Genomic DNA, 10,105 nt, shown 5'->3' on the forward strand with positions numbered 1-10,105 from the left:
TCTTGGGCTGTGATTTCCATTGCCAGTCAGTCATATGCAAGCTACGGCTTTGCTCGTGGCTTTTAGATGAAGGATTTGTTGATAGAACATTCGGAAATCTTTGAATGGTATCTTTGGAAGGCCAAAAGTTTTTCAAGTGTGTCATCACTTACTTATTGAATTGGTATCTACTAATTAAATTGAATCGATTGTATATTTTACTATTTGTGTATGCATATTATGTAAAATATAAAAATTTATATATTTATATTATATTTTATATAAAAATTATGTGTTATAATTTATGTCAATATAAAATATAAAATATATATTTTTTATTTTATTTGTTTTATTAAATTTATATATATAATTATTATTAAAATTTTAAATTATATCATTTTTTATTATTTTTATATTATATTATTGTATTATATTTTAAATTATCAAATTTAATCAACGAGTATCAATCACTCTATAACGCTGGAATCTCAATGAATTACCACTTATGTTCGTTTGTCTTCAATATTTCACAATATAAAAATGTATGGGTAAAAAGAATGATAGAGTTGGCCATTTTCTAACGATTGTGAAAAAAATCTAGTTAGCACTGAGGCAAGCAGTCTAACAAGCCAGCCCATTCCAGACGAGACGTAATGTAACCGAAATCACAAAACCAACCATTGGCTAAATGTCATGCCTGATGTGTCCCTCCTGCTCAAATTTACTCTCTCTTTTATTTTCTCTTTTAATATAAAGTCTAAACTCAATTTTTTTTTAATACAATCACAAGTATCATTTAAAGTTTGTTTGAATTTAATTTTTATAAAAAAATATAATGATATTTTTTATATTAATACGATGCATTTAAAATCTCATTTCCAAAATTAAAATTTTTTCTCGTTTGGATTTTAAAAAGGGGAAAATTAGGTGAAATTTATTTGTTTTTGTCGTTAAAGTTGTCAAGTCAGCCCAGAGATTTTGGAGGAAAGAGTTAGGATAAATGGTGCCACAGAAGAATGCCACGTGGTAAAGTTGAATGTGGATAACGTCATCCTTTCAGAGTAAGAAGATTCCAACTGTCGAGAATGACGTGTCAGTGTCAGCCCACCCACCAATTTTGCCAGAGAGACTGGAGAGGGACATTTCATTAACTGATCTGGCGCATGGGTCCCCACTCTTCACCAAAAAACCCAAATTTTTTTAGTTAAAATAATAATAACTCATAGCCTTTTTATTTTTTGTTGTATTTAAATAAATTTTTTACATTCAATTGGATCTAAATAAACATTTAATTTTTAATATGTATTTAAATAAATTTTTAACATAAATTAATTTTTTATTTAAAATAAACTTTTATTTAAAATATAAATAAAAAATAAAAAATTATTTGAATATAATAAAAATATAAGAATTTATTTTTAAAAAATGAAATAATTGAAAGATTTTTTTTAGTATTTTAATATATTTTTTCTTTTATAATTTAATAATAGTAATACCTCAATCACTTGACAAAAAGTTATTTTAACTGTTATCATTAAGGATTAGTTCAATTAATAAAGAAATGGGTTTCTTCTATCAAGTTTCTATTCTTATATGAAGTATTTCAAAAATAAAATCTTGAATTAATCATATCAATATAATAAAGTGTAGTTTTATATTTTTCAAAAAAAAAAAATTAAATCTAGATAAAATTTGAGAATACCTCTATTCATATTATCCAAAAAAAGTGATATTAAGAATTTGAGACTTTGTCAAGTTAATTCATACATCCATATTTAAAAAATAACATTTAACATATTTGAAATTTAAATTTTAATATTTATAATTTTTTTTTTTGTATTTTTCAACTACAATCTCTTTTACAAAATATACTACTAATTATATTACTAAAAGTAATATAGCAATCTATGTAGAGAGTGGGAAAGGAGGAGGAAAAATAAATTTTAACCCATTTGTGTTTATTATTGAACCCCTCTTAATTTTTCCCTCTGTCTTTAATGAGATGTTTTAGAAAAATGCTTTCAAAAGATTCTAATTGAATTGTTTGCATCAACATTGAGATATAAAAGTTCTTTTGAAATTTTTTTTAATTGAAAATTTTATTCATTACTTTTAATTTTCAAAACGATATATTACGTAGTTGATTGATATAATAATTTAACATACTCACCATCGCATATATATATATATATATATATAACCATTTGTTAGATAAAATTTATAGAGGAATCCAGCTGATATTGTTATGAGTTACTTATATTATAATGTAAAATATGTCCTTCGATGGAATATGATGTAAATTTAATGATTCATATATTTGTATCTTATAAAAAATTAAAATTCATGTATATAAATTGTATTTTACATAAAATTAAGTATTATAATTTATATCGATATGAAAATATAATTTTTTTGTTTTATTAAATCCATATATTATTATTATTAAAATCTTAAATCATATCATATTTATATATTTTTTAATATTATATTCATGTCATCTCACTATCATATTTTAAATTATCAAATTTAATAATGTAAAATGACTTATTAATAATATGAGATTTTAAGTTCAACCTTCAAAAAAGCAAAAACATGTTGATCCACGTAAATGTGAAATGGTCTTGGGGAGTGGTCGATTGATATTTTTCCAAATGCAAATCAACAATGAGGTGGTGATTTGGAGAATGCCATGGTCAGCAGGCAGCAATGCACGTCAAAGAAAAAGACTCCCCCCCGATAGGGAATTCATTCAATTCTGTCCAATGAAATCTTTGTCACGTTTACGTTAATACAGCAAACCCTAGAATTTCCAACTTGGGATTTCTTTAGATTTTTCTTTTTGAAATCCTCAAGAATCAGCACACTTTAACTGACTAATCTTACACTATCAAAATTTGATGATTTTTTTTTTTTTTTTGGAAGCCGACACTACCGACGGGGTCTTAAGGTTGGCCTAACATTTTAATTGCGTTGATTTTGTCAAATATGAAAGCTTGATTTCTCTAGTTTTGTCTATTATAGCTAGGTTGACTTGTCAATTGCCTTTGTGGACTTCAAATCTCTAGTGTCAATTTAGCAGGCGTTTCATCAAGAAAAAAGGTTGTTTTGAATTTGGGTTTCCATCATTTTTAGGATTCTGTTTACACAATACATACATTAAAATTTAAAATTATCTTTAACCCTTAAATTGGTTTTACCCTTTAATAACAAAACTAACATAAGGTTTTTAATAATGTTCTTTTTTCTCCAAATTTTCAATAAAAATAAACTCCATGTTTAAACTTGTTGACTTAGCATAAACCCGTAAAGTCTTTACAAGTGGTTAAGCTAAAATTTTTATTTTTAAGCATTTGAATTTGAATTACAAACCTAACATTTTATGTGGCATATGATCACCAAAGGGCTTTGAAGCTAAGCACACAAGCACTTTAGAGAATATTAAGCATGCAATTATGCAGGGTGATAATGGTTCAAATTAAATTGAATTTGCTTCGATTTTTTAGATAATGTGTAATATTATAAATTTTAAAAATTAAATCCGAATCTAAATCGATTTTCTCTGAAAATTGATCTAATCTTAATCAAATTCAATTGATTCAATTCGGTTTATCAATTTTTAAAATTTAATTTTTTATATATTATTTTAATAGATTTTTGATATATTTAAAATAGATTTATATATAATAATTATTTTTATTTTATAAAAATTTTAAATATATATAAAAATTAATAAAAATATATTATTCTATTAAGTTCAAATTTTTTTCAATTTTTACATATTGATTCAAAATTCGATCTAACTTTAATATATATATATATATATATAATATCACAACTTAATCCAAATCAAATAAAAAATTTCTAATATGAATCAATCTAACATTATAATTTCAATTAATTTTTAATTTTTTAATTTTTTCAATTTCTTTCACTCCTGTAGCTGTGAATCAAAGGAAAGAAGATAGAAACAAGCCTTTAATCAGTATGTATAATAATGGCAGTAAAAAGAAGAATAGTGGCTCAAAGGAGATTCGGAGTTAAGGGCAGACAGATTTTATAAAAGCAAAAATGACTACGAGGCAAGGTCACTACCAACAAAGAAAGCAAGGCCTAAAGGGAGCCATAAAAATTTTAAATTAAATTTTGATCTTTTTAGAGCTGGCAGGCTACGGAAAGTGATTTGGATTTTCTCATTGGTTTTTGTCAGCTTTTTCAGAATAGAGCAGTTGACAATATTATCCCTTTGTTAATCTGTCAATTCTCTTTTAGGAAAAAAATTTTTTTGTGCATTCCAACCTGTCATTCCCTTCTACTTTTCTTTTTCTTATGAAACCCTAATCTTCCTTATATTCTTCTAATCATTGAAGGCAATGTAGCTAAGGGAAAGCTTTCTTAAGCTATACATATGGTAGATTTTTTTTTTCTTCTTGTTTAACATGCTTTTGCTATATACAAAGTGATCTTTCTCTGCTTTAAAGTGAACAATTTTTTTTAATAAAATTTAAATTCACCATTTAATATATTTAGGATGATAATTCAAATTTACTATTTGAATAAGTGTAAGTAATTTTATTATTATATATATTTTGCATTTGAGAATGTTAGATTTGATTAAGATTTTAATATATTATTAATAGATCACATGTTTGCTAACTAAAAATATTAGGAATTTAATTTTGATATTATGAAAAAATTAAAAGAACATTTTAAAAATATTTTAATTTTGATATTTTTAATCAAATTAATAAGTGCAATATCAAAACTGCATTCGATCAAAGATAACTAATCAATTTGATCCACCACAGAAAATAAAGTAATAAATTTAAATTTTTTTCCATCTTATATTGTTAAAGAATGGGAAAATATTTTAAAATTCATATATAAAAATTTAGCCAGATTTTAATGATTGGATTCATTGGACTTGCCTAAGATTTTTTAATTGGATAATGGGGCAAACATTAAAAATTGGTCAAGTAAAAAAAAAAAAGATAAGATAAAAATAATATCTTATGTTATGTAACTTAGTCAATAAATAGAAATACACTAGGAAGCTATATGTTGATTATGTACATTCTCAAGTGTAAAGGTATAGGTTAGAATAATTAATGGGTAAAATGCTATATGATTTGGATAGAAAATTTGTAACTTTCAAAGCCAGCGGCCAGCTTGACCAGAAACAGGAGGAAAAAGACTTATTTCTAGCTCAGTAATCGCCAACATTCCGACAAATTTGTTTGAATAATTAGCACAAATGGAGGGTAAGCCATCAGCATCACCGGCAAAAGATGGCAAGATGCACGTGATTTTCTAATGCAAACCATTACGATTTAAATCCAATGGGGGCTACATCACTTCAAAGAGACCTGGTGCCCTTTCATTGCCTTATAGATATGTAGTACCTCTGGACCAGAAGGGATCGATTCTTTTTCTTTCCTTTTTCTTTTGTCCAAAGAAAGAAAATTCGAACTCTACTCTTCGAATAGAAAGATCAAGCATATCAATCATTGAATTAAATGATTCGGTGCAAACCAATGTTATTTTGTTATTGAATTTTTTTCCCAACTACTGTACCATGAAATAGTAAATCTGATTGCTGTGGTCCAAATCCCATTATTATTAGTTCATGAAATTAATGTTAAAGTTGCTTAGATCAAAATTACCTGTTAATGTTAAAGTTGCTTGTTTACCTTTATAGTACCAAATGTAGTGACAGCATATAGGAACCGATGGTTTTCCTGATAAAAGTTGCAGATTATTCAACTTCAGACACAAAAGTAATTGTAATTCCCACATATTTATGTTCAGAGTTCTAGAGGGAACGTGATTATGTCGTTGGCATTATTAATGGTACCTCATCGGAGACAACTTTGAAATTATTGGTTAACTTCATATCAAGAATAATTTGTTTTGTAAAATGAATCTACAGTTTAATTCAATAAGCTCATATAATTATCAAATCAGGATACTTATGTAACATTTTCATCTTACCTTAAATTGCGATCTCTTTTATAAAAATATCGTTAAATGTAGGTTTGTGCTGTGAAATTGAGACAAGAAGGCGGTGAAAAAGGTACATATTTTTTAATATGTATGCTACGGTGCAAGAATGACATGACAAAGTGGTGGCACTGGATCTAATTATATCACAAGTTTTAGTACAAATCAAACTTAATTCAAGGTTGGCGACAATCTTAGGAAGGGTCATTATCGAGATCAAAGCTGCGATTGGTGCTGTTTAGGGAAAATGATTATTAGTTAGGTATGTTGGTTGTTGAAATATATATTTGAAAGTTGCTACATTTTGGCAACGTGCTTGTTTTTGTTCCCTTTTAAGCTACATTTTGGCCTGTTAGGCACATGGGTTAGACGTGCTATGCTCTCTTTTTTTCCCTCTCTCTCATGGCTGATGGCCGGTGGCTGGTGGCTCATGGTGGGTGTTTCTTTTCATTCTTATTAGTTATATGTATATATTATATATTTCACTTGTGTGGCATATGTACTCAAAAATATACCCAGAATGGACAAAGAACTAAACTAAGGTCTGTTCACTGGAAATATATATATATATATATATATAAATATATAAATGTATATATTTTTAAGGAACAAAACACATAACACTCTCCCAATTCTAATTAAAAATGTCATATATAGTTATCACGTTAGTATTTTTATCGGTTAATATTTATCTTGTTAGTATTTTTACTAACGATGTAGTCAATGATGTAAAATATTGGACATAAATAAAGTTTGGGTATTAATCGTGAATTTATTTTTATAAGTACTAAATTATTAAAAATAATATAGTTTAAGGGTCAAATTACATTTTATTCCAAATATATATATATAAAGCATTAAAATTTGAAAAGGATATAACTAGGCTACAAAATTAAATTGATCTTGTAAATGTAAACCCAAATATAAAATATATATATATCAAAATCATAATATAGCTGTATATAGAAAAGGTTTTGAAAGGTATATATTTTCACCTTCATGAACAACATATGTATTCCTTATGGGTAAGTCAGTTGGTCCTAAGATTAGGACTATTGGTCTTACTAAATAGGTCTCTTCTACAAAAAAATATTGAGTTGGAAAGCCTTTTATGGCAAAATTTAAAAAAAAAAAAAGGAAAATTTTGGGAATATGAACTTTTTAAAGAAAATTTAAAAGGACCACATGTCTTATAGACTGTGTATGGCTCACATGTACCAAGATGGACCTCAAAAGTGTTGGCTATTGACTCAGAAATCTACTGAAAGATTAGTGCATCAGTTATCCTTCTTTTGAAACTAAAAAAATTGATTAGAAGAATTTTGTGACTGAACTAGATATTGTTTGGGATTTCTTCAATTACGATGACATTTGAATAGACAATGAAAAAGAAAATTTTATTATATCATCATGTCATTGTGAGAGAGATTTTTATTATGTTATCGTGTCGTTTTGAAATTGGGGTCAAATGAGTACCCTTATCAAAATCTTGTTTATGAATGTTTGATAGCCAGCAGCAAATTAATGGACATAGATTTTTTCAAGATAAAGCCATTGAGAAAGAAAGCAGTTCAAGCACAAGTTTAATCATCTAATTTATTAGCAAAAAAATTATCCATTTTGACAAACTTGTTGATTAAGAGAAAATTAATTTATGAAAAGAAAAAATTTTAAAAAATGAAAAAAAATAATAATATTTTATTTAAATGACCAATAAAATTTAATAATAAAATGATTTAATGACACGATAAAAATTTCTTTTCACCGATCAAAATAACATAAATTTAAGAAACCATTTAATTCCATTTTTCACTTGATGAGATACTACCCAACATATATTAATATACAACTATCACTTTCATCTACTATATGATAATTAGTTTTTTAGGTTTCATTATCACATAAAAATCTTGCATACATAAAAGAGAATCCCAAAAAACTTCTAAAAAGACATCATTATATTATATCATAGAGCAAAAGTCTTGAAATTTAATTGAATAAAATAAATAAGAATACGCTTTCATGGATTAAAAACACTTTATATGCATCAAAACGAGAAGTATAATCCTCATCTTAAACCTAGACAATGGAATTGATTGTGGCAAAAGCATATTTAAAAAAAAAATTAAGGGCAAAAGGTGAAAAAGGGCAATGATTGTAAGAATGGGATGGGAGCCACTTGATTATATATCTTTTTTTTTTTTTTTTTGCTTTGTTTTTCTTTTGTTTGGTTTTAATGAGAGAAAGATATCTTCTTTCTTTCATTTCATTCAGTTTTTTTGACTTGAGGGGATGGGGCCCCAACGCAGGCCACCACTGTCTTTTATAGATTGAATGATGAACAGCACCGCACGTGGAGTCTTAATCAAGGGACTGTCCAACCACAATAAAGAAGTTTAGGGTTTTTTTTTTAATTTTTATTTATTTATTTATTTTGTAACAAAAATTAGATATGCATGTAAAAAAAATTTAGAAAATAGAAAATTACAAACACATCCTCAATGAAAGAAAATATTTCCAACCCCAAAAGAATCATTGCTTTTCTTAGCCCACCCTTATAATTCTCACTCATTGTATTTGTTGCTTAAAGCTTGCCCTCTTCCCTTATCCTTTCTCTTTCTCTGCTGAGAGAAAAGCAAAGAAAACAACTCAGCTGCCAGCTTCACCATCTGAAGGGAATTCGAAGCTACAAAAAATATTGCAAGAAAAAGTGATAGAAAGAGAAAAGAGAGACCCACTAGGCCACCAAGTCACTGAATTGAGGGTCACCTACAAATTATGTACTAGTAGGAAAAAAAAAGGGAGGGAGTGGGTTGGAAAGAGGAAAAAAGACGTATAATCCCACGCATGATCATGGATGGTGAAACTGAAAATGGGATCCGCAGGCCAAACTTCCCTTTACAGCTTTTAGAGAAGAAGGAACAAGAACAAGAACAACCTTGTTCCAACACCAGCAACGCGGAGACAAGCTCCAAAACAAGCTTGGAACCTCCCAAGAAACCCCCTGCTAAGAGGTCTTCTTCCAAGGACAGACACACCAAGGTGGATGGCCGAGGCCGCCGCATCCGCATGCCTGCCACATGTGCTGCTAGGGTTTTCCAGTTAACAAGAGAGCTTGGTCACAAATCAGATGGTGAAACCATTGAATGGCTGCTTCAACAGGCTGAGCCTGCAGTTATTGCTGCCACGGGGACAGGTACTATTCCTGCAAATTTTACGTCCCTTAATATTTCACTCAGGAGTTCAGGTTCCAGCATATCGGCTTCCCACTTGAGGAATACTTATTTCAATCCGAACTTTTCTACGCAACAATTGAGGATAAGAAGTGATTGGGAAAGGACTGTGCTTGACGACTCATCTCAGCAACAACGGAGGATTTTATTTCCTGGGGTTGCTTTACCGTCAGAGGATTCATTAAACTTTCCAAGTAGTAGTAGTGTGAACGCTTTCTTGCAAGCTAAGCAAGAGTATCGGGACGCTAGTTTGGATGTCACGCAGGTGGCGGCTGATACTAGCATAGGGAAGAAGAGAAGGCCTGAGCAACAAGAATTGTCACAAAATCAAGTGGGGAGTTCCTTGATACAATCAAGTACAGGTTCAATTCCGGCGAGCCATAATCCGATTCCGACAACATTTTGGATGGTGACAAATCCTAGCAACCAGGTGGTCAGCGGGAGTGGCACTGGGGATCCTTTGTGGACATTTCCTTCAGCTAGTAATACTAATCTTTATAGAGGTAATATGTCTAGTGGGGTGCATTTTATGAATTTTGCAACTCCAATGGCTCTCCTGCCTGGACAACAATTGGGTTCAGGAATTGGTGCCGGTGGTTTAGTTACCGACAGCCATTTAGGCGTCCTCACCGCACTAAATTCATATAGGCCGATTCCAGGCACCAGTGTCTCGGAGTCTTCAGCCAGTGGATCACATCAACACCATGGTGGAGAAGATAGGCATGATTCAACTAGATAGAGTCTCGCCATGCCTTTAGCTCAAAATTACAAGTGTATGGCTTGATCATGCTTTATTCTTTTTTCTCTTATTTTTATAGTACATATATTGTTCAATTTGCAAAACGGCTGAAAGTTTGAATGCTATGAAATTGAGTGTGATATTCGATTTGGTGTGA

The 10,105-nt window shown here is 29.2% G+C and overlaps 1 pseudogene across 1 annotated transcript; it reads left to right on the plus strand.

Moving 5' to 3' along the window:
• Positions 1–8,551: 8,551 nt before the first annotated feature.
• On the plus strand, positions 8,552–10,105 carry LOC111288620 (transcription factor TCP15 pseudogene; annotated as a pseudogene). The gene has a single exon (XR_016341846.1). The product of XR_016341846.1 is annotated as a transcription factor TCP15 pseudogene (transcript).

The sequence above is a fragment of the Durio zibethinus genome, chromosome 4 (genome assembly GCF_047325235.1).
Source record: "Durio zibethinus cultivar Kanyao isolate XHJ-2024 chromosome 4, ASM4732523v1, whole genome shotgun sequence".
NCBI classification, from domain to species: domain Eukaryota; kingdom Viridiplantae; phylum Streptophyta; class Magnoliopsida; order Malvales; family Malvaceae; genus Durio; species Durio zibethinus.